The sequence below is a fragment of the Sminthopsis crassicaudata genome, chromosome 2, assembly GCF_048593235.1.
Source record: "Sminthopsis crassicaudata isolate SCR6 chromosome 2, ASM4859323v1, whole genome shotgun sequence".
In the NCBI taxonomy this organism is placed as follows: Eukaryota; Metazoa; Chordata; class Mammalia; order Dasyuromorphia; family Dasyuridae; genus Sminthopsis; species Sminthopsis crassicaudata.
In genome coordinates, this window is record NC_133618.1 from 451,603,446 (window position 1) to 451,614,177 (window position 10,732).

Sequence of the window (10,732 nt, forward strand, 5' to 3'; positions counted from 1 at the left end):
TTCAATCTGAATCGGGAGCCACACTTAGCACTCTCCCTCCCTAAGGCTTGAGAGCATCATTCTTCTCTCTGGGGAGAGGGGCTCCTTGGAGAAGCAGGAACAGTGAGGTTTCACCTTGGATTGTCTCAAGAAAATCAGCTGGAGAGGCCCACCTTCCAGTCTACAGTTGCAGACTCTATAACAGTCTCTGCTGGAGAAGGGTCTTCGAGAGATCAGTTCCAGTAACCTGCCTTGGACAGAGTGGGCAGGAGAAAGGGCCTCCTTGTTCCCTTCCCCCACTGCCCCATCCCTCTTTACCGCTACTCTACTCTGTATCAGTGTTGCCAGCAGTGATACCGTTTACACAGTTGATTCAGACACATCATTTCACTTCCCCTTGCAGAGCCGTTAGAGTAGACTTATTCCAGTGAGCATTGTTTACACACCACGAATCCATTCCCACCAATACAATCCAGTTGACACCAGCATGAACCTTTTGGGTACCTGGTGTTAACTGGAGCCCTGTTTACATGATGGAGTCGGGTTTCACTGACTTCTCTTCACTTGAGGTCACATTTTTCCCCCATGGGGAAATAAACTGACTTTGGACTACTTCAGTTTCTGCCGTCCTCTGTGGCTCTCTTAGCTCACATTACCCCATGAGGCAGGCAAGGAGAATGGAGCAGTTTTTAAGAGGTCTGGATCACTTCTGCTCAAGTACACGTTGGTCTCCTTTTGAATTGGAGATGGAAAAATGTTAAAAGCCAAGACCTGGGGCCTCCTCCCCTTCCCCCTGATCTTGTGCTATGCCTAGCTATATAGGAAGACATCTGGACTCCATAGGTTAATTAAGGTGGCAAAGGAGAGGTTATGAGCAACCTCATTTGTTCTCTCCAACCCCATTCCCCTTCCAGAAAGCTGTGGGTTTACTGGAAGGATAGTATTCAGAAGTTAGGATTAGAAAATCCCAGATTGGTTTATCATTGAGAAGTAACTATATATGAACTGTTCCCTCCAACACTAAATTTCTCTGATCACCATATCCACTTTCACCCCTGTATTTGTAGTCACTGATCTTTCTGGGGTCTTTAATATGCAGGCTTTTCTCAGCCAAAGGCCCCTATTCTTACTTTCTTTTCTACTCTTTATTTTTTCATCCTTGGTTTTGTGTGGTAGTACCAAGGAAGATATCTGTCACCCACTAAGTGTCTGATCCCTTTCAGCTTTCAATCTCACATTCCCATCCATCTTTGCTTGTCTTTTAAGTATTGTCCATCTTCCCTCACACACCCCCACCCCCTTCCTGGCTTGCCCCTTTATGTTTGTGACCCAACATGTGCTCCCACCAGCCTGCAGGCAGGAGTCCCAGGGCCAACATTGCTGGAACCCATCCAGATGTCTCTACCAACCCAGGAAACACACATCTACCTCTTTCACTATTAACTCCACAAGCGCATCCAGTGGCCAGTCCCCTAGGGTTTCTCATTTTGAGTGATTCCCTCACCTGTTGTCTCACTCTGGCTTCATCATTCAGTTTTTAGAACATACTAAGGTGATTCTGCCTCAGTTTGCTTACACCTAGTTCACCTTTTGTAGTCTTTTGATTCCCAGTTAGGAATTATCTCAGAATTGCCATTTAGGAGAAGAGCAGATAAGTGATGCTAGGCACCTGCTCTAGCCTCTGGCATATCAGTTGTTTGAGGTGAAGGTGTTAAAACACATTGATGCCCTTAATTGTGAAGGGATGAGAATCAAATGAGCATGTTAAAAAAAAAAATTAACCAGGGTAGTTTGGGATACTGTTTTCAGATGTAGAAATGTCTAGTCCTCCTTAGGTTTGGACTAGGTGGTTTGCTTTCAAGAATCAGCTATAAGTGAATTCCATGGACTAATTATGTTTTCTAAAGAAAGGTGTTGGCCTTGTCCACATGGCCAGTTGCTGTTCATTTCATCTAAGACTTATATTATGGAAAATGGTAAAGGAGGGGCCAGTGGGGCTCATCGCTACCATTCATGACTTTATACTCATCTGTTGTATTTTGTCTTCACCACTGTACCCCCATCCCCCTCCCCGCGGTCACTGCACACTTGACCAGCAGAGGTCTTGGGACCTCTGGCTGTAAAATACAAATTTCCCTCAATCCCAAGTGGCAGGGGACTTGGATGTGAATGTGTATTCATCTCTGTCCTCCCCCTGTGTGTCCCCAAGCCCCTTGTTCTCCAGCTTCCACTTGCTTTCTCTTGCTGAAGTAACAAATGTAAAAGGGCTCCCAAGAACTTCATGTGATAAGCAAGGCAACTACTTAACCCTGAAACTGGTACCTCATTTCACTGTCCCCAAGTCCTGTCACCCTTTACTTTCCCACACCTACCTCTCCAAATATCCTCACAAATCACCATGAAATTACTATTTCAAGGTCAGTTTTCCAGTATGCCCTGTGCAGGGGAAACATCGGCAGCTCCTTTTGGCCAATAGCCATCTGATCATTCCTTTTTGGGTCCAAATTAGGGAAGTGAAGTTAACCCATTTTTTTTAAAGGCTGAAAGTGCAGTTATTTTAAAGATACAAATAGCTTAATTACTCTGTCTTTGCCCTGAATTCAGCACCAGACTTAAAGATTTTTGTTGAAAAGTGCTGCAAAAACTCATTCACCCTGACCAAGGATAATAAACTTATGCAGCATTGACCAAAAGACAGCTAAGAGTTTGTACAGTCAAGGTAACTGAGTATCAGGAATATGAATAGCAGAGGAAACTCCAGTCCCAGAGTACCTTTTTCTGCCTCCATCCCTATTCCCCAATATTTTCCCATTCTTAACACTGGCAGCTTTTGACTGACCTGGTTTTGCCTCCCTTGTGCAGCAGAGCTGGCCATTCTGTTCCCATCCTGAACCTCCATCAGTCTGGCTTCTGTATAACCTGTTGTTCCCTATTCCTGGTTTTTTTTTGGGGGGGGGAGAAATGTGGCATGATCTGAGTCCCTGAGCCCCTATAGCCACAGGAGATGGAGAGGCCCTTTAATGAACTTTTTCAGCCTTTGACTAATGATATTTTGTTTAAAGTGGAAATCTGCAGAGCAGGTTTGATTACTTATGCTCGTAGATATTGCCCTAAGTTTATGAAATCCTCCTCACTCCCAATTTTTCCTTAGTGCCTCATTAAAATCCCTTCCCCTAATTTTTTGGTAGTTTTTTTCCCCATATCTAGAAGCTGTTTTTAGCACGATTTTTTTTTTTTTTTTTTTTTTTTTTTTTTTGGTAACAGTTTATATTGTACAGGATCAATATTTTGCTTTTTAACAAGGATATTTATGTAATAAGAAACTTTGCCTTAGGCAGGTGGTGACCGGAGAAGTCCAGAGTCTCTGGAGCCCCCACCCCGGCCTCTCCTAATACTAGTTGAGCTCTGAACCTGCTGTGGGAGGAACATTGCCAGTGACCTTCACAGCTGGAGGGTGGTATTCCCTAAGAGGAGCAAATAGGGGGGGTCTCCAAATGCCCAGGAGAAGGCTTTTCAAGGGACTGAGACAGGAAAAAGTGGGGTTTAACTGTGGAGTTTTACAGGCAGCAGAGCTTCCTCAGCAGGCTGTCCCTGATAATCTGGATGTTTGGCACCCTCTCCAGCTCTAGCACACCCACTCCTCAAACTCCCCTTTCCAAATCCTAGTCCTATACACACACACAGACACCCCACCCCTGGCTGTTAAGGCCACAGAGCTGCCTGTTTATAAGGCCGGACTATTTAAAAAGAAAAAAGGAAAAAAAAAAAAAAACAAAACAAAAACTTTCTAGCACTTTGTATACACAGTGAATAACCTCTTTTTATTGGAGTATTTTTGGCTTTATATAAAACAAGGTTTTTAATTGTAAAATATTAAGTGCCATTAGAAAATGCACAGGGCGTATCTTTGTTAAATTAGATTTTTCAATGTTTTACAGAATTACATTTTCAAGAAGAAAGTTTTTATAATGAAGTTGTTTATTAAAAACCTTTGAATGATGTGTTTGGAAGTTGTGAGCCTCTGATTGGGGAAAGGGTTGGAAAGACACTTGAAAAGAGTTGGAGCCTTTCAGCCAAATCCACAAACTGATTCTTTGATCAGCCAAGCAAGAGAGTGAGTGTGAGTGACATGGTAGGAACACTGTGGCCCATTGGAGAGTCTGTTTGGAGTCTGAGAACCTGGTGTAAATTCCAATACAGCTGATCACTTGTGCTGACCTTGGAGGAGTTGCCTGACCTTTCTTGATCTATTTTTTTCATCACCTAAAATTCATGGGTTGGTTGAAATGATCTCTAGGATTCCTGCCAGCTTTTCATCTTGTTAAATATTCAAGCTGTTGGGTTGATTGAAAGCCCTAGATCATACAACCAGGTGGACGCTGGGTATAGTATTAGAATGGAGTGCAAATTCTGGCTTCAAAGATGTATAAAACCACTGAAGTTCTTTGAGTTTGAGTCTCCTCATCTGCAAGATGGGGACAATATTTGTTCTGCCTCCCTCAAAGTATTAAGAGGAAAGTTCTTGTGTCAACCATAAAACATCAAAGAAATGAGAATTGTTATGCAGACACTGGTCACCACCACTAAACTCATTGTATCAGGAGCCACTAAGACAAGTGAGTGTAAAGGCAGATTTTTCTTCAGTCCATCAGTTCATTTTATAAATGTTAGCTCTTAAATGTAGGCCAGGACAGTGGAGAAAGGGTACTCATTGGCTCTGGACTAATTACGGTAAGCTAATACCATAGGAGTTTAAAACATTTATTTTCCTTTGAGCCTCACAACAAATCTGAAGTGGGTGCTAAAGGATCTGGGTCTGAATTCTTGTCCTGTGTCTTTCCTACATTCATGACTGCAAGTCATTTTCCTTTTCAGGATTGTCAGTTTTATTGCAGAGTGGAGGGATTGGGCTAAAGGAACTCAGATTTTCTTCCAGCTTCTGTAGCTATGGTAAGCAAGTATGGCTAATTGCTGAGGAATTATGAAAGACCTCTGACTCCAGCCCTATTTGTGAGGTAATACTGGTCTTTTTGTGTGGTATTTAGGTTTTAGATTCCCCAACACATAGTTGCCTCTACAATGTGTTCTCCTAATGGAAATTGATCCTAAGAATGTGGGAATTCAGGCAGAATAATTTGAATCTAAACATCTCAGAAGAAAGACTACCCAAGTTGCTATAGTCTAATCCCTAGAGCCATTCAAGAATTATTGAGATGTGTTGCAGTGGAAAGAACAGTGAACTTGAAATAACAAACCTAAGTTCAGATTCTGGCTAATGTTATTTGCTACTTGTATGATCTTGGACAACTCTGGACCTCAGTTTCCTCATCCATAAAATGAAAAACGTAGACTGGCTCACTTTTAAGATCCTTTTCAGTTCTAGATCTATGATCTTGTGAACTGAGGATAGTTTGGATTAGAGCAGGAGCATTGGCAGTTTGGTTCAATCTACATGAAGAAGCCAGGAAGTATGTTAGGATATTAAAAGCACTGTATTGAGAGTCAGGATTAATGGGTTTGAATCCCAAGTTTTACTTGCTTTACCTGTATGACCTTGGACAAGGTGGTTAGTCTCCATTTCCTCATTTGTAAAATGAAGGGAATGAACTAGATGATTTCAGGATTAAAATCTTGTAATCTAAACAACCTTCACCTGTCCCTAGCACATTGAGTCATGGTAAGAATATGCCAAATGAAGCAAATTATATCAGATCTTATTAGAGATCCAGGAAGGAATAGAAACTAAAAATGCAAAACCACTTTTTTCCTGAATTTATTTCTTTCCACTCATTGAAAAGGCAAAAAATATGATACATAAAGGAAATTGTGTGAAACATTTCCATGTTAGCAGTATTGCAAAAAAAAAATAATAATAATAATGATTCAATCTGCATTCCAGTCAGTTCTTTCTCTCTCTCTGAAGATAATTAGCATTTTTCATTATGAGTTCTTTGGAACTGTCATGGATCATTTTATTGATCAGAGTTGTTAAATCTTTCCAAAACATCTCTATCATTTCTTAAACTACAATGGTATTTCATTACATTCATAGATCATAACTTGTTCAGCCATTTCCTAATTGATAGGCATCCCCTCAGCTTCTAATTTTTTTGTACCACAAAAAGCTGTTACAGGTATTTTTGTATGTATGTGTCCTTTTCCTTTTTTTTTTTTTTCTTATTTCTGAAGGATAGACTTAGGAGCAGTATTGCTGGGTAAGTTTTTTTTTACAATTGAGAAAATTGGTTCAAGAAAATGGCAGAAAAATAACCACATAAACAATCACTCACTCCATTGTCCATCTAGTCCAAAGCTGTAACATGTGAACCTCAAGAGTTGTCCCCAACATTTGCATCCAAGGGTAAGGATGGACATGAACATCCTGAGCTTCCTTAATAACCAGGTCATAGAATCTCAAGAGTTTGGTGTCTTAAAGATTGCCTATTTCAACACCATCTTGAGAAATACATTCTTATAGCATATCTAAGGTGATCATTTAGCATCTACTTAAAGTTCTTGGTGCGTGGGGACTTTGCTTCATGAGGCTATGCATTGCATTCATGAACAATTCTTCCTTATAATGAGATAAAACTGGTTTCCATGTTTCTTCCCACACTGGTCTTAGCTCTGTCCTTGTGGGCCAAGTACAACACATTGTAGTACCATAGAATTGGGAGCCCAGTCTAATCGTTTAACTTTTCAAGTGAAGAAAATGACATTAAATTCAGATAAGTGGCTTGACTAAGATTTCATGGATGATACGTAGCAGAGCCAATATTTGAAACTGATTCTGATCCCAATCCCAGTACTTTTGCCACTATACTATGCCTTCTTTTACATGATAGAGAGGCTACTAAATGACTTAGTGCTGGATTTAGGCCAGACTTGAATTAAAATCCTGTCTCAAATATTTAACTAGTTGTATGACTGAACCTCATTTTCCTTATCTGTAAAGTGAGATTATTTATGACATTTATCCTACAGGATTGTTATGAAGATCAAATAAGATTATCCTACAGGATTGTTATGAAGATCAAATAAGATTTTATACATATATACATGTATAATGTATATATATGTATAAAATCTTATTTGATCTTCATAACAATCCTGTAGGATAAATGTCATATATATATATATATATATATATATATATATATATATATATATATACACACATAGATATTCAAATCTTAAAGCACTGCATAAGTGTTAACTAACATGTGAGAGTCTCTCTCTGGGTTAAGTGACTTACCCAAGGTCATACAGGTCTGTCTGAGGCAGGATTTGAACTCAGCTCCTCCTGACTCCGGGCTTTCTCCACTTTACTACCTAACTTCCCCAGTTCTTCATATATTTGAAAAGAGCAGTTATAATCCCTAATTATTTTAGGAATTTAAGCACTTTTTGAATTTTTGTTTTATTTTTAGTTGGGTACTAAGTAAGTATTGGGGGAGGGAGTTGTAGATCTTTTACTGTTACAAAGTAAGCTCTTTCCAGTTTCAAGGGGTACATTTGTCTGGAATATGATGACCATTTCTAAGCTCTTCAAGATGAACTTCTTATACTTTTATATCCTTGGCTTTAAACCCCTCAGACCTCATTTTTCTATACTGAAAAGCCCCAATCTTTTTAGTCTTTATGCGGCAGTTAGTGAAAAGAACCCATAAAACTAACCCTACTACTTACTATGTGGTTTGGGGAAAACTCAACCTCTCTGAAATCCAATTTCCTCACATGCAAAGTGATAGACCATGCAAGCATTGTGTAAAAAAGTGAGTTGCTGTCTTCCCTCACCTTTTTTTTCCCCACGGAGTTGCATGATTGTAAACATTTTTAACTCTATTATGTCTTCCTTAAAGTGCAGTGAGTAAACTTGCAGAGTAATGTTTGCTGTTTAATTTCTGAAAATCAGGAAATGGATCTTTTGAAGATTTTTTTTTATTAATAGTTTTTATTTACCAGATATTTGCATGGGTAATTTTACAACATTGACAATTGCCAAACCATTTGTTCCAATTTTTCCCCTCCTCCCCACCCCAGATGGCAATACATGTTAAATATGTTAGAGTATAAATTAAATACAATATATGTATACATAACCAAACAGTTGTTTTGCTGAACAAAAAGAATCGGACTTTGAAATAGTGTACAATTAGCCTGTGAAGGAAATACAAAATGCAGGCGGACAAAATTAGAGGGATTGGAAATTCTATGTAGCGGTTCATACTCATTTCCCAGAGTTCTTTCGCTGGGTGTAGGTGGTTCAGTTCATTACTGCTCTATTGGAACTGATTTGGTTCATCTCATTGTTGGAGAGGGCCACGTCCATCAGAATTGATCATCATATAGTATTGTTGAAGTATATAATGATCTGGTCCTGCTCATTTCACTCAGCATCAGTTCATGTAAGTCTCTCCAGGCCTTTCTGAAATCATCCTGTTGGTCATTTCTTACAGAAGAACAATATTCCATAATATTCATATACCACAATTTATTCAGCCAATCTCCAATTGATAGGCATCCACGTAGTTTCCAGTTTCTGGTCACCACAAAGAGGGCTGCCACAAACATTGTTGCACATACAACTCCCTTTCCCTTCTTTAAGATCTCTTTGGGATACAAACCCAGTAGCAACACTTCTGGGTCAAAGGGTATGCACAGTTTGATAACTTTTTGAGCATAGTTCCAAATTGCTCTCCAGAATGGCTGGATGTATTCACAATTCCACCAACAATGTATCAGTGCCCCTATTTTCCCACATTCCCTCCAACATTCTGCATTACCTTTCCCTAGCCAATCTGACAGATGTGTAATGGTATCTCAGAGTTGTCTTAATTTGCATTTCTCTGATTATTAATGATTTGGAGCATCTTTTCATATAACTAGAAATAGTTTCAATTTCTTTATCTGAGAATTGTCTGTTCATTTCCTTTGACCATTTATCAATTGGAGATTGGCTTGATTTCTTATATATTAGAGTCAATTCTCTATATATTTTGGAAATGAGGCCTTTATCTGAACCTTTAACTGTAAAAATGTTTTCCCAGTTTATTGAAGAATTATTTTGAGAGGGGACTGTGGAATCCTTTGAAAATTGAGACCCAGACAGGACCCAGAATTAGATACCCATTTTGTGCTCATACAATTTTCTATATAGATTGTCAGGTCATAACCATGTGGGTATTGGAGACCTAGCATCCATGAACTTTCTTTATGACTTTATGAAAATTTGCTAAAATCAATTCTTGTTCATACCCAGTTTCCTCATCTGTAAAATGAGAGGATTAGATTTCTTTTGTGTAATGGACTTCATTGGCATTTTGATGACTCTATACCTCCTCAGAATAATGCAGTTTAAAAAGATGAAAAAATTTAAAAATGTCAAATTTCAATCAAAGATTAGTTAAAATAAAGATATAATTTTTTTCCTACTCAAATTCATGGACATTTTTGTAATTTATATACATTTCTTAGGAATCCTTGGACGAGGTGATCTCATGGCCGTTTTTCTAATCTGATGTTCTAAGGTTTTCTTCTTCTAATGATCTATCTTCAGTGTTTTCTATTTTTTTTTAATTCATATTCTGAGGTTCCTTCAGGTTCTTATATTATTTGGTCCTATGTTCCTTTCAATTCTTAATGTCTTTTAATTAAATATATATGTACATATACATATACATAGATAATTCAATAATTACATTGTGTTCTAAGATCTCCTTCAACTTTGAAATTTTATATTTTAAGGCCCAATACAGCTCTGTCTTCCATCTTTTGACTTTTCATGTTCTGAGGTCCTTTCCAGCTCTTCTTATGCATAAAATAGGTTAGACTCTAGGAGGTGGATTCCAACTTCCCCAACCTTCACCATTCCAGTCCTCCCCTTTATCTTCTCTCCCCTCCCTTCTCCTCTCCCCTTCTCAGTTTGAGAACCCATTCCCTGAGATTTCCAAAGACCAGAAACCTAATTTATTCCTTTTTGCCTAATGTTTGCTAATGCTCTAATGATAGGTCCAGACCTTTGTACCAGTTCTTATAAGTCTGAGAAAAGTTTGTCAAGTTGCAGTCATTACTGTAATCAGTAGTGTCTAGCACTGATTAGGGTAATATGGTGGGACCTTACTATTTTCCTTAAACCCTGTTTCTTCAGTACTAGAATGAAAAGGAAAAGGAGGGGCACAGCTTGGCTCTCATACTTCAGTGTGAAAGCTAAACATTTACCTGAAAATGAGGACTTTGAGTTCCCCTCTGAACAGATCTCAGAATTTCAGGATTTACTGATAGTCTTGTCTCTAACTAATATAAGTTTATGGTGGGCCTATAGGAAAGAATATTGATTAAAGCTTTATGCCCCCACCCTAGGATTAGAAGTGGTTATACTAAGTTTTCATTGTTTTTTAAAAAATGAGCAGGCAAAGGAGAAAGAACCCAACCATAGAAACTTACTATAGGAAGAGATATGACCACGTTCATCTTCAGATGAGAACATTAAAGGGGAAAAAAAAGCCTCTAGTTCCCCAAAGAGTAATGTTAAGTGATTACTTGCCCAGAAATAATTTATAGAAGAACTCAGAAAAGATTTTAAAAACAAAGTAGAACTAAAGAACATTATGAAATACAAAATGGATAATTTGATTATATTAAATTAAAAATTTTTGTACAAATAAAACCAATGCAGACAAGATTAGAAGGGAAGCAGGAAACTGGGGAAAATTTTTTTTATATCTAAGGGTTCTAATAAAGGCTTTGTTTC